This window comes from Canis lupus, chromosome 28 (assembly GCF_011100685.1).
Source record: "Canis lupus familiaris isolate Mischka breed German Shepherd chromosome 28, alternate assembly UU_Cfam_GSD_1.0, whole genome shotgun sequence".
NCBI classification, from domain to species: Eukaryota; Metazoa; Chordata; class Mammalia; order Carnivora; family Canidae; genus Canis; species Canis lupus.
This window is the reverse complement of record NC_049249.1, coordinates 19,513,612-19,528,342: the sequence shown is the minus strand read 5'-3', so window position 1 is coordinate 19,528,342 and position 14,731 is coordinate 19,513,612. Positions and strand designations below refer to the sequence as shown.

At 35.3% G+C, this 14,731-nt stretch overlaps 1 long non-coding RNA gene across 5 annotated transcripts in view; it reads right to left on the bottom strand.

Moving 5' to 3' along the window:
- LOC111093001 overlaps positions 1-14,731 on the bottom strand; it is an 85,591-nt gene that overhangs the window by 56,644 nt on the left and 14,216 nt on the right. For 2 of the 5 annotated variants that reach the window (XR_005380578.1, XR_005380575.1), the window contains exons 4-5: positions 13,027-13,091; positions 2,118-2,169 (exon numbers count right to left, since the gene is read on the bottom strand). The exons of 1 other annotated variant lie outside the window; for it this stretch is intronic. This is a non-coding gene — a long non-coding RNA (uncharacterized LOC111093001). Of the gene's footprint in view, positions 1-2,117; positions 2,170-11,379; positions 11,436-13,026; positions 13,092-14,731 lie in introns of those variants that run through there. 2 more of the 5 variants (XR_005380576.1, XR_005380577.1) reach the window with 2 other exon arrangements.

Sequence of the window (14,731 nt, the reverse complement as noted above, 5' to 3'; positions counted from 1 at the left end):
TTGAAAATGTGTAAATTTGCTCTGGGCCTGAGATTCTATGTTTTTATTATTATTATTCCCTTTAGTTCCATGCTTTATCAAGCCATGCAGGTGTGGCTCTTAGGTTCTCATAGGAGGTTTCCCAAGATATCAATTTAGAAAAAAAAAAAAAACCCACCTGGAGTTCTGGAAAACACACACGGAGATCCTCCACTAAGCAAATCATCTCAGAGAAGAAGTTCCCAGGTTGCTGTTGGAAGGGTTCCCGGGATAGGAAGATAACATCTGACAACCAACATAAGGGTTTTATCTTTATTAACCAAAGTGCAGCTCTGGGGAACATCTCAATATGAATAAATGATGTTTTTACTAATGCAGCCAACATTCAAAAGTAACAAATCCACTGCTTTACATGGCAAGCAGTAGTGACAGTTCTGTTTTCCTAAATAATCTGTCTCATTAACAGGAGCTGTCTACTTTTTAAGCATTAATTCACTGAATGCTGCCACTTGGATAAACACAAACTGCTTGCAACAGATATATATGCTTTATGATCCCCCAAACCTTGCATTTCTATGGCTCCTTTCGTTTTTATTGAGTGAATTTTATTGTGGCAAAAAGGTTGCAAAGTGAGACTTGTCACTTTCCGGTGGCAGTAATTTAGCATCTAACAAGCAAAACTCATAAGCCCTGGAGAAGTGCAGTAGCTCAGGAACTGATGCTGGGGGCGCAAATGGAGTTGACTTTCCAAGGCAGTGGATGTGACTCAGAAATGGAAATGAGGCTGAGAAAGCAATCTCCACTGTGTACATGAGAACGAACAAAGGGAAATACAGATCCGACAACTAGAAGATGTGAAACCAACTAAGACGGGCAGCTGATGTCATAGGAGTAATGTTAATAAAATAATCAGTATATTGATAATAGCCCTCATTGATCAAGTGCCACAAACTATGTTGTCATGCCCTGTACCACGGGTTTTACAAACACTACCATTTCATTCCTACCTTATAAATTCTTCAAAGGTCTTAACTTTTTGAAACTCTATTTAACAATCTAAAAAAAAAATGGAATAAAAATGACTGAAGTCAAAAGCAAGTTCAATCATGGAGATAGATTTTACATTTTGGTTCATTTTTCAAACTCTGAACTATCCTGTCCATCACTGAACAGGTAATAAGGGTTCTTCTACTTATAATTGCAAATCAGCTATGACTCAGTAAGCTAGAAGTTAAGTAAGTGAGAAGTTTACATATGAGCTGCCCCACATGTGAAATAAGGAGATTGAATTAGACAAAATCATCTGATCCTATTCAGAATTAACTATATTTACTCTTTATATTGCTAGAAACTTATTCAGAGACGCTGCTTCCTAAATCCCTACTGCCACTAGGGAAAACAAAACCTAAAGAGTCCTTCATAACTGAAGCCCAGGATGCATAAATGAAGGATTAAGTGGGTCAATGCATGATTGATCAAAGGCCTATGTCTCCAGCACTATTTTAAGTGCTGTGGCGATGCAGTGACATGTGAGGCTCAAAATGAGTATCTCTCATGTCCCTGGGCTGAGATGTTTTCTGATGTAGGAATTCTTAGATTAGGTGGAATGCTCAGATGTCATCAAAATAGATCTGTCTTTAGCATTCTTGATGCAAGAATTCTTTTTTTTTTTTCACTTTTATTTCCGTATATGTAGTGTCATTGGAGGGCACAATATATTTTCCCTGAGAGAGTAAATATGGGTATTACTATTATGTGACTATTCATAAATACAAGTGAGTTCATATCTATACTTATTTTAATATCAGAATCTCTGAGATGAAAAAGTATTAGTATAAAACATACAACTTCATAACAGATATCTTATATATTATAAAACTTGGTATTCAAATCAATTTCTGCAATAGCAATATTGATATACCAGATTGTTGCTTAATATTTATTTTGCTTATCTTCCCTCTATTTTTGTTAGATATACCACTTGTCATTATATAAAATACTTATTTAAAAATCTGAGACACATTTTTTAAACATAAAAATATAATTAAAGACTATGCATGTTGCTGCAAACAGCAAGATTTCATTCTTTGGTATGACTTAATAATACATACATATTAATACTTCCTTTTTTCATTTATCCGTCGATTAGGCAATTAGGTTGTTTCCACATCTTGGCTATTGTAAATAATGCTGCAATGAACATGAACATATGTATAACTTTAGGTATCTTTACACATTTTTATATCAACTCATGAAATAAGTTGAAGCTACAGATTTAGCATATGGTAAAGAAAGAACATTAAAAATATCATTTAGGTTAAAATTTTAATTTAAATGTATACTTTATACCTTTAGATCCAATAATTCCACCCTCAGAATTTACTCTAGAGATGTAATTAGAGAAGTGTGTAAAGATATAAATATAAGAATGTTCGCTGAGCACTGAGAAATGCATAGAATTGTTGAACCATATTGTATACCTGTAACTAATACAGTATCACACATTAACTATACTGGAATTAAAATGGAAAAGTTAGTAAAGAGAGTTTATCGCAGCCATGTTGATAGTATTGGAGAATCTGCAATAATATGCATGTTCAACAATGGTAATTGGTTAAATTATAACTTCTATACAATAGAATATGATAAAGCTATTAAAATGATGTAAGTATATTGAGGTAGAAATAGGTTCACATTTTGTTGCCTTAAAAAGGTACAAGGTATAGCATAGATTCATTTTCAAAAGGAAAAAATTTAGAGTGAGAGGGTTATTTTTAGATGGTGGTTGATGAATAGTTTTTATTCATGCTTATCTTGAAATTTTATTTGCTCTTGTATATATATAATTTTGTACAATGAAATAATTGAGAAAAATATTAGTGAAGATTTTGAGCATTTAAAAATATTTTTCTTAGTTCAAGTTTGCTGGAATTATTACTTCCAATTGGCTAATAAGTATGAAACCTAGGATTTTGAAATTCTTTTTTTTTTCAGCTGAGTGCCAACTAGTCAAGATAATATATTTAGCTTTTAGAATTAAAATGCGATCACCTGAATAAACCATAGATTGGTTTTTCATGCTTCTCTGCTGGGGTCATAGTGTCCATTGATAGAATGACCAAACTTGGAGAGGAAAGCAGGCAATATGTTTTCTTGGACAATACCTACACTAGGGATCTAGGGATGTTGCATTCATTCTCATTATGAATCATTCTGCACCTACTCCTGCCTCTTTCCTGATACAGAGAAAACACTTGGGGTTCCTTCTGTGATGTTCTGACTTCAAAAGTATTCTCCTTTAAGTATGCTCTTCTATTAAATATGATCTGGTCACATGAGGAAATATGACTTTGAGCATCTTATCTCCAAGAGAAGATCTTGTTCAAATGGACACTGAGGTCTCAGGGTTCTTTGTTTCACTCTGTTACTCTGAGTCACTGTGAATAAAAATATGACTGAGAGCTTATGTTGACTGATCTGAGAAGCCAACCTACCTAATGCTAAACTATTAGTAGAAAACATGCATCATGGCTGTAAGTTAATTCCTTAATATATGTACTATTGCATTCAATCAATTTGTACTGAATTAATTGTATTGGATTTCACTGAATTGAAATGATCTGACAATGCTCAATGCCATAAATAAACGAGTAGAATAACCTTAAAGTGAATTTTTATATACAGATGAAAAGGCTGAGACCTTAAAAAGAGGCTTGCCAATTTTACCTTACTCCTAAGTTCCCTGTCTTAGTTTCTATTTTATAATTCTCCTGCATACAGATTAGATGGTATGTCTGTTAAGGAATTATTTCCCCTGTCCCTGTACATTTAACTTAAGCCACTTATCATACTTGGGGTGCTCATCCCTTCCATACTGCTTATATAGAATCTTACCCTATCAAATAATGCCTCCCAGAAACTTAATTACCTTGCCTCCAATATTCAGGCAAGAGTCTTTGTTTTCAGATAAGTAGCATATCTGAGTGCCTTTCACATATGTCTAATGAAAAACCAGATGTAATGAATGCTGGCTGCATTAAAGAATCAATGGATAGAGTCTAACATATAAAGTATAAGATTTATATAAGATTTATCTGAGTCTCTCTTCTATCTATCTATCTCTATAATATATTCTTTTATATATTAGGTTTATTTGGACATACACTTTCTTCTTTGCTTGATGCCAAGCCATTTTAGGCCAGTGATTATGTCAGTGGTGACTCTGTACTTTGCCTCTTTTTCTCTAACAGTGACTGGCACAGTTCTTCAAATAGATTAGAAATTCAATATAAATTGATTAAATGCAAGATTTTATACACTAATGAATAAACTTGTTGCCATCATGCATGTTTTACACTTGTCACATGGTAATATTCTCATGTTGCCATGTATTATTTGTTAGCCATTTTCTTTTTATTGAACAGGAAATCAATTGAAGAAAGAACCTACATATTGTGCATATTTATATATGCATTACCTTCTTCCATTTCTGTGTCTGAAGCTGAAGAACTCATGTCTCCCACTCATCATGTGTTTGTTGAATAAATGAATAAATCTTAGCATAAAAAGATATCATCCCATCCTTCCAGGTTTTTTATTTATTTACTCCTTCATTCTTGTTATTTGGGGTACTTCTTCTGTGCCAGACATTAAATTATTCACTGCATATCCCAAACATTCAGCACATCCTCACTTAACATCAATTCTCTCTCTGTGTGTGTGTGTGTGTGCAGACTCATCGAAGAGTTCATTGTTTAGAGAGGGTAGAAGAAGTAGGTGTTATGCTTATATTTAAGTGAAAAGAGCATTTATATTCTGCTTTCCTACTATGATAATACTAAATATGTGCAGATGACATGGTGAGAAATTCAGTTTCCTGCAAGAAGCACTAAGCTACTCTAAACATAGACCCATACTCTGAGTACAAACTCAGATTAAAGGGGTCAGGAAGTCAGTATATACATTTCTAAAGGGTAGAGAAAGTCCAGGCAAGATGTGTACTTAGGACATTCAGACAACAAAGAAGAATCCAAAGCTGGAACTATTCAGAAGTGAAGGGCCTCAGGCATTTGTCATGGTGGAAATCTACTTCTGAGCCACGGCCCTTAGTAAAGCTTTTATTTTAAGGAGTTAGAATAAAAGAACAGCAAGCCACACTTGAAGAATGTTAACAAAGAAATCCTGACACCCTCTTGGCATAAAAATATTTTCATGTAATAAGACTTTGTAGAAGTCTCAGTTCTTTGATAACAACAGTAACATAACATTCCTCATTAAGACTTATGAAAATGAACCAAAGAAAAATAGAAAAAAGTCATCAATGTGAACATTATAGAATGGTAGATCATTTCAGATTTATATAGATATTAAAATAGAAAATAATCTGAACAAACATCATTATCAGTGGTGGAATATAAATTACCCACAGAAAGATGGAAAAAGGAATATATATGTGCCCTTTATAATCCTTTACTTAACATTTTATTGGATATCTTAACTATTTCAATAAGACAGGCAAATAAAAGGCATCAGTTTGGAAAAGCTTTGTTTTGTTTTATTTTGTTTAAATATCTGCTAGTTTTCTTGAATGTCGAATATGCCCTTAGTATATCTAAGTACTAAGATTAAAGTATTAAAGTACAGAAGATTAAATTAATAAATAAATTTGACAAAGCAGTAAGGTCCATATGTAAAAGTTAATTTTATTTCTACATATCACCAATAAAGAAATGTAACAAATTTTAAAGTCAGTCTGCTTTTACATGGCAACAAATATCATCAAATATTTGGGAATAAATATTTTTTAAAATGTCCAAAACTCTATACAGAAGACCACAAATGTTATTGATATAAAATGTTTAAGGTTATAGAAGTGTACATATTTGCTGCATGAACTAGAAAAATCAATAATGTGAAAAATTTAATTTTCCTGGAAATGTTTTATAAAGTGAACACAGACTGTAAGTCCCATTAGGATACTCTGAAATTGTAAACTGATTCTAAAGTATATTTGGGAATTCTAAGAGGAAAAAAAAGCCAAGATAATCTTTTGGAAGAAAAAAAGCCAGAGAAACTATACTACCAAATAATAATACTTGTTACCAAGCTACAGTAATAGAGTTAGTGTGGTATTGACAGAAGGATTGACAAATTACCATAGGAACACAATAGAAAAATCATCAACAGACCCAAAATTATATTGTCATCTTTCTATACATAAATGATATGGTATAAATGGAAAAGGATGGATATTTAAATAATTTAGGCTACTATATTGGCTACCCATATTGAAAAATATATATATAGTATTCTACCACCCAGAATATTTTTTTTTTAATTTCAGGCAAATTACAAATTTAACTAGAAAAATAACTCTGCCTTTAAAAAGCATAGGAAAATATCTTTGTTATCTTAAGGCAGGCAAATATTTTTTTCAAAAAATGACTATTGCTAAACTGGACTAAATTCATATTTTCTTAAACCAAAAGAGGTATCAAGAAAGCAAAGAAAAGTCCATTTCCCATACTTCTATATCTACCTGTATCATTAAACATAGATATATAGGTAGGTCAAAAAACAAGCCCTCTTTATACCATGCATTTAAAATATTAATTTGAAATGAATCATAAATTGTCTTAAAAGATATCCTTCTAAAAATTAGAGAAATAGGATTTTGGAGAAGGCAAAATTGCCTAAATGTAAAACAAGAGGGACAAGCCACAAAATAAAAGCCACAAAATAAAATACTAATAATACAGACATTAAAATTGAAAACTTTCCATTCAACAGCATTAAGAGAATGAAAAAGAAAACCACTAAATGGAGAAAAATTGCAATGCATTTATGTAATAAATGACTCATCACCAGAATATACAAATAACCCCTTCAGATTAATGATTGAGAAGCTAAAACCCAATAGAAAATGGATAATATAATTGAACCACCTCCACAGAATGAGATATGTCAAATAACTATGTGAAAATATGGTCAAAGGCATGTCATTATGACATGTAAATTAAAACTATTGTGGGAACACCTGGGTGGCTCAGATGGTTAAGTGTCTGCCTTCAGCTCAGGTCATGATCCCAGGGTCCTGGAATCAAGCCCCATGTCAGAAACCCTGCTCATGGAGAGTTTGCTTCTCCCTCTCTCTCTCTGACCCTCTCTTGTGCTCTCTCTCTCTCTCTCTCTTAAATACATTAAAAAATCTTTTAAAAAAAACTACTGTGAGAAACCCCTACAAACTCAAATTATTAAAATGATAAAGACAGATGATATTAAGTGTAGGTAATGAAGAAGTGGTACACTCACTGCAGCTGTGAGTATAAATGTGCTATAACACGATTTAAAACTCTTTGCATTGGGGCACCTGAGTGACTCAGTGGTTGAGCATCTACTTTTGGTTCAGGTCGTGATCCTGGGGTTCTGGAATCGAGTTCTGCATCAGGCTCTCCTGCAGGGAGCCTGCTTCTCCCTCCACCTATGTCTCTGTGTCTCTCATGAATAAATAAATAAAATCTTTTTTAAAAATAAAACTCTTTGCATCAGCTAAAGCTGAATACATGCATCTCTTATGGTGCAATGATTCTACTCCCAGGTATCTACTTAATAGAAATTCTAAATCTCCAAAAGCTCTACAAAAGAATTTTCAACAATAGTTAAATAAACTGTGATATATTCTCATCTAAAAACACTAGGCAACAGTGAGAATGAGTGAACTATGAGCTGCATACAGCAGTGTAGATGAATATCACAGTCTAACTCTGAGGAAGAGAAGCCAGACACAAGAAGTATATGATATATATATATATATATATATATGCATTTCTATCAGGTTTGAACACAGACAGCAATAATCTATAGTGTTAGAAGTAGAAGTCCATGTATCAGTTACTTTTCTTGGGGAGAGGGCAATGGCTATAGGGACTGGAGAGAATGAGACCATTTTGTCCACATTTCCCCTTCTTATAAAGACAGCAGTTAGACTGGATTAGGATCTACCCTCACAACCTGATTTTAACTTAATCACTGGCTAGTAGAATGGGACACCTGCACCCCAATGTTTATAGCAGCAATGTCCACAATAGTCAAACTGTGAAAGGAGCCTCGGTGTCCATCGAAAGATGAATGGATAAAGAAGATGTGGTTTATGTATACAATGGAATATTCCTCAGCCATTAGAAATGACAAATACCCACCATTTGCTTCAACGTGGATGGAACTGGAGGGTATTATGCTGAGTGAAATGAGTCAATCGGAGAAGGACAAACATTATATGTTCTCATTCATTTGGGGAATATAAATAATAGTGAAAGAGAATAGAAGAGAAGGGAGAAGAAATGGGTAGGAAATATCAGAAAGAGAGACAGAACATAAAGACTCCTAACTCTGGAAAAAGAACTAGGGGTGGTGGAAGGGGAGGAGGGCGGGGGGTGGGGGTGAATGGATGACGGGCACTGAGGGGGGCCCTTGACGGGATGAGCACTGGGTGTTATTCTGTATGTTGGTAAATTGAACACCAATAAAAAATAAATTTATTATTATAAAAAAAATTTTAAAAGAATGGTTGAAAAAAGATAGCCTAGCAAGAGAGTTTGAAGGAAGGGGAATAAAGGGTAGGGACCAAATACTCTTAGAGGAGCAAGCAGCCTGAATACAAACCAAGGAGATGCAGGAAATTATTCATGTTACCAAAAGTGGTTCAACTAGCATAATTTCTGAGTATGAATCATTGAGTAGTGAAGGATGAGGCAAGAATAGTTAGGCTTTTGTTTTGTCCAGTTATGAAAAACCAAGACTATAGATGGTATTAGGGTATGTGGGCTTTTGATGAGGAATTTGATGGATATGACATTTGTCTCGTATGAAAGTTGATAACCAACAAACAATTATTATAACTAGGAATCACTTTAAATTATGAAGTGGACTAGAAACCATTAGGCCATAACACACTCCCAAATGTATTTTAATCCTATTTAGATTGAGGAAAACGTATTTTATATTTTAGGATTTAAATGTCAAGTGTGCCACATTAAAAAAAATTTCTCTAGAAAAATTATCCAAAAGAAATACAACCTGACTGTGGACTTCCTTGCCTATCATTGTTTCTGTCTTAACACCAGCATTTCAGCTGGGCACGATCAGGTGTATAACATTGTTCCATTGCCCACAGGCCTGCAATTCAGGACATGGTTTGGCCTGAAGTTTTTCTTTCTGCATCTTACCAAGGGCACAGATCTAGATCAGCCAAAGGCAGGGCTAACTATTCTAGGAGTGCTGTGTTAGCCCAACAAGGGGATTCAGGCCCAGAAAATGTGAAAGCATCTGAAAGCTCATTTGTTCTTTTCTCTCCCCGTGCCTTTTTTAAAATTTATTTTCCCTTCAATTTCTATTATTTTCTTTTCTTCACTTCAATTTTTCCTTAAAATCTGTCATTGGCTTCTCTTTTTTCTCTATCCCTGCCTCCATCAAATACTTCTATAGTTTAAGATCATGTACTGCAGATTTCCCAGTTCAGTCCTTTTTGTGTGTCTCTGCCTCTCTCTGCCAAGAGTACCCTCAGTCAGTCCTTGATTCTATTTCTTTGGCTCCTATGATTCACTGAACCTTCATTTCTGCCATGAATCCTTTCCTCAGTTCTCCAGCTGACACAGACCTCTTCCACTTCTGAAAGCCTGTCCCTCTGAGAGTCTGTCCTACCCACTTGCCACTTACCCACCATTACACCAATGATAGATGCACCTCAAAAGATGCATTTGAGGAGACTTATATACCCAGACGATACTATATGCTCATTTGATGTTCACTGATCAATTCTCTTGCTGGTGAGAAAGAGGAAATGAGAAAACAGAGAGCTGTACTTAAACAGGCTTCTTACTGACCCCTCTATTTTTCTATAATCTTTTCTCTGTATACTTTCTGTTATGAGTTCCCCTCATCCTTTCTTGGCCTCTGTTTCATTTTCCTACCTGTTCTACTTTCTCACTTTCTCTGATTCTTTAACAGGTGGTTATATACTTTTTCTCCTACTCCTTCTTTGAAAGATTCCTGAGACCACCGTGCAGACAGCCTGCCACTTTCTCTGTGTCTCTCTTTACCTCTGCTTCTCTTCTGCCCTCCTCCTCTTCCGCCCTCCTCCTCTTCTGCCTTCTCCTTTTTCTACTTCTCATGTGGGCCTCCTCTTTCCTGTTCACCCACCCACACACTCTGAGTAATTCAAGTTTTATTTAGAAGGAGTCCAAATAAAATTGCTTGAGGGCTCAGACCATGTAGGCCAAGCTTTGCCTGGAGACAATATTTACAGCTGAGTGATAAATAGGGATTGCTGTCAAGGGATTGGTGACTTGTTAACTAAGCAAGCCTGGAAATATTGCCATAAGAATTGTTGAATGTGGGAGAGTTCATACTTAATGGCTCTTGCATTAAAATAAAAAATAAATAAATAAATAAATAAATAGGCAAATAACAACCAACACAAAGATAATTAATGTGGTCAGTTTGAAGATAGAGTTGTGATGCAAGGTTAGGCTTGTCAGAACAGACTCTCACCTGGCCTGGAGACATCCCCTCCAGGATAAGACAAAAATTACTTCGTAATTGAGGCTGACAATTTGCAATATCTGAGATCTAGCCTTTGGACAAGTAGTGGCTCTTTCTAAATATATCAGTCTCCTGTCTCAAAGTACTAGAACTATAGTAATGGCTGGGGTTCAGGCATAGAGAAAAAAGAAAGAAGTTCCTCTTTTGGACTGGAGTATGGATTTCTTTTTTTCTCCCTAAGAACCAGAAGTCATATATTTGATTCCGTGAATAAGGTGCAAGTTCTTTCTGTGTTCAGAGATGGACTGAATCATCAATACCTCTACAGTTAGGTTTAGCTAAGTTCTTAAATTATGACAAATAAAATGTAGATGTAAGTCTTATACATATAACTATATAACTATTCCATGCATCCTCCCAATCTCCATATCTTTCCCTAGTTGTGATTGGTTGAAGAAAATTTTCAAATGGTAAGTCTCAAGGTAGAAAAAGCCTGAAAGCCTGAGTGATACCTGAAGAAGTCATTCAGAAAAAGAAGAAGAAAGAAGAAGAAGAAGAAGAAGAAGAAGAAGAAGAAGAAGAAGAAGAAGAAGGAGGAGGAGGAGGAGGAGGAGGAGGAGGAGGAGGAGGAGGAGGAGGAGGAGGAGACATGCACAGACACCCGCCCAATTAAAAATGCCAAAAAAGTTTTGGTCAGGCTATAGAATATGAAATAAGTGTTCATTTTATTTTTTAAAGATTTATTTAGAGAGTGTGCAGTAGGTGGGATAGAGGGTTGAGGGAGAGAGAAACTTAAGCAGACTCTGAAATGAGCACAGACCCTGATGTGGGACTCTATCTCATGACCCTGAGATCAGGACCTGAGCCGAAACCAAGAGTTGGATACTTACCTGACTGCACCCCCCAGGATCTCCAGTCTTCATTTTATGAAGAAAATAAACAATGGACAGAAATTAGTCTACTGTGACAAATACAGGATCATCGAATAGTTGGCAGCAAGATTGATCAGAATGAACATAAGCTGGTTATGATCTTCTAGCTTTGCCAGTCCTAATTTTTTTAAAGCTCCTCATTCCTAGAAAACAAGTCCCAATCTCAGTTCATGTGGTTTGGTTGGCCCCAATGTCCTCCATATTCAGAGGTGGCATGAGACTCACGTCTGGATAATCAGCATATTCAATCTTTTAGACTCTCAGTTATATATGATATATATATATATATATATATATTTGTGTGTGTGTGTATATATACATATATATATATATATATGGATTAATAAACAAAAATGGTCCAATGAAAATGAATCTTGAGACATGCTAGAGCCAACTGGAAAGAAAACTCTCTAATAGATTTGTTGCTACAAGAAAGTCAGTTTGGATCTCCTGGAGTTGTCCATGAGGGAAAGCTTTCTTAAGAATGAAGCCAGCATGGTACAAAGCAAAAAGCTGAGATAGACACAGTTTCTCAATAACAATGTGTGGGAAATATCAGAAAGGGAGACAGAACGTAAAGACTGCTAACTCTGGGAAATGAACTAGGGGTGTTGGAAGGGGAGGAGGGCGGGGGGTGGGAGTGAATGGGTGACGGGCACTGGGGGTTATTCTGTATGTTAGTAAATTGAACACCAATAAAAAAATAAATAAAAAAAAAAACATTGGTTGAACATCCAAAGCCAACTATTCCTGAAATGAGATAGCTTTGAACTTTTTATCTATGTAGGCAATAAATTCACTTTTCCTTTAAGAAAATCCAAGTAATATTTCTGAGAATCAGGACTAAAATAGTTGTTTTGAATCCTTTTATCTGACCTCCTAACACCCTGCACCTGTAGGCTAGGTAAAGCAGCTCCAAAAAAAGGTAAAAATGGGAAGAGAAGATGTGTGAGATGCAATATCTTCCTGTATGGTCATCATTCAAAGAAACAACTAATACTGAGCTTAGTACACAGAGAACACTCAATAAACATTTTTGATGGATCAGCTAAATATTCTGTACCATGTTAATAATATTTGACTCTTTGATTTCTTATGCAATCTTAATCATAAAACTTCCTTATGACTAGTATGAAAATATGATTTTTCCTCAAAACTGAGATACTTCTGAGAGTAAAAGAAGGAGCTCTTAATAATTACACCAAAATAACATGCATAAACTGGGACTTCCCTGGCAAAGCTGGGCATATATTTTTCTTATATGTAAATAGGGATTTTTGATATAAACACATATATAAACGTATTTATTCAAATCCCAGGAATGATACCCAATTCTGATTTATTCTCTCTAGAAAATAAAGAATAAAGAGAAGTCTGAGTTTGTTTTAAAAAAAAGCAAGAAATCATAAATAAGAATTATCCAGTGAGATTTTTTTTGTTTCTCCTAAGATAAAAAAAATTGTGAATATATATACATACATAAAACATTGAATTTTCATGAGGGCCATAAGAAACTCTATAGTCATTGTGATCTTCTTCTAGAAAATTAATTCATGCTCAATGCACGAATTCTTACCTGGCAGATCTAATGCTTGATTACTTCTTTCTTTCCCTTCTTTCTTTCTTTATTTTTTCATTCATCTATATATTAAGGAAATATTGACTGAATCTTTAATGTTCCATTCACTGTGCTAAGACATAGATTAGTCTTAGGCATTTAAGGGGTTTAAAAAAAAAGAAAAAGAGTTTGACTTCTTCCTTGCCAATTCGAATGCCTTTAATGTCTTTTTGTTGTCTGATTGCTGAGGCTAGGACTTCCAGTACTATTTGAATAGCAGTGGTGAGAATGGACATCCCTGTCTTGTTCCTGATCTTAGGGGAAAGGCTCTCAGTACTTTCCCATTGAGAATTATATTTGCTGTGGACTTTTCGTAGATGACTTTTAAGATGTTGAGGAATGTTCCCTCTATCCCTACACTCTGAAAAGTTTTGATCAAGAATGGATGCTGTATTTTGTCAAATGCTTTCTCTGCATCTAATGAGAGGATCATATGGTTCTTGGTTTTTCTCTTGCTGATACGATGAATCACATTGATTGTTTTATGAATGTTGAACCAGCCTTGTGTCCCGGGGATAAATCCTACTTGGTCATGGTGAATAATTTTCTTAATGTACTGTTGATTCCTATTGCCTAGTATCCTGTTGAGAATTTTTGCATCCATGTTCATCAGGGATATTGGTCTGTAATTCTCCTTTTTGGTGGGGTCTTTGTCTGGTTTTGGAATTAAGGTGATGCTGGCCTCATAGAATGAATTTGGAAGTACTCCATCTCTTTCTATCTTTCCAAACAGCCTTAGTAGAATAGGTATGGTTTCTTCTTTAAACGTTTGATAGAATTCCTCTGGGAAGCCATCTGTCCCTGGACTTTTGTGTCTTGGGAGGTTTCTTATGACTGCTCTTCGCCGATGACATGATACTCTACATAGAAAACCCAAAAGCCTCCACCCCAAGATTACTAGAACTCATACAGCACTTCGGTAGTGTGGCAGGATACAAAATCAATGCCCAGAAATCAGTGGCTTTTCTATACACTAACCATGAGATTGAAGAAAGAGAAATTAAGGAGTCAATCCCATTTACAATTGCACCCAAAAGCATAAGATACTTAGGAATAAACCTAACCAAAGAGGTAAAGGATCTATACCCTAAAAACTACAGAACACTTCTGAAAGAAATTGAGAAGACACAAAGAGATGGAAAAATATTCCATGCTCATGGATTGGCAGAATTAATATTGTGAAAATGTCAATGTTACCCAGGGCAATTTACACGTTTAATGCAGTCCCTATCAAAATACCATGGACTTTCTTCAAGGAGTTAGAACAAATTATTTTATGATTTGTGTGGAATCAGAAAAGACCCCGAATAGCCAGGGAATTTTAAAAAAGAAAACCAGGGGATCCTTGGGTGGCACAGCGGTTTGGTGCCTGCCTTTGGCCCAGGGCGCGATCCTGGAGACCCCGGATCGAATCCCACATCGGGCTCCCAGTGCATGGAGCCTGCTTCTCCCTCTGCCTGTGTCTCTGCCTCTCTCTCTCTCTCTCTCTCTCTCTCTATCATAAATAAATAAAAATTAAGAAAAAAATTTAAAAAGAAAACCATAGCTGGGGGCATCACAATGCCAGATTTCAGGTTGTACTACAAATCTGTGGTCATCAAGACAGTGTGGTACTGGCACAAAAACAGACACATAGATCAATGGAACAGAATAGAGAACCCAG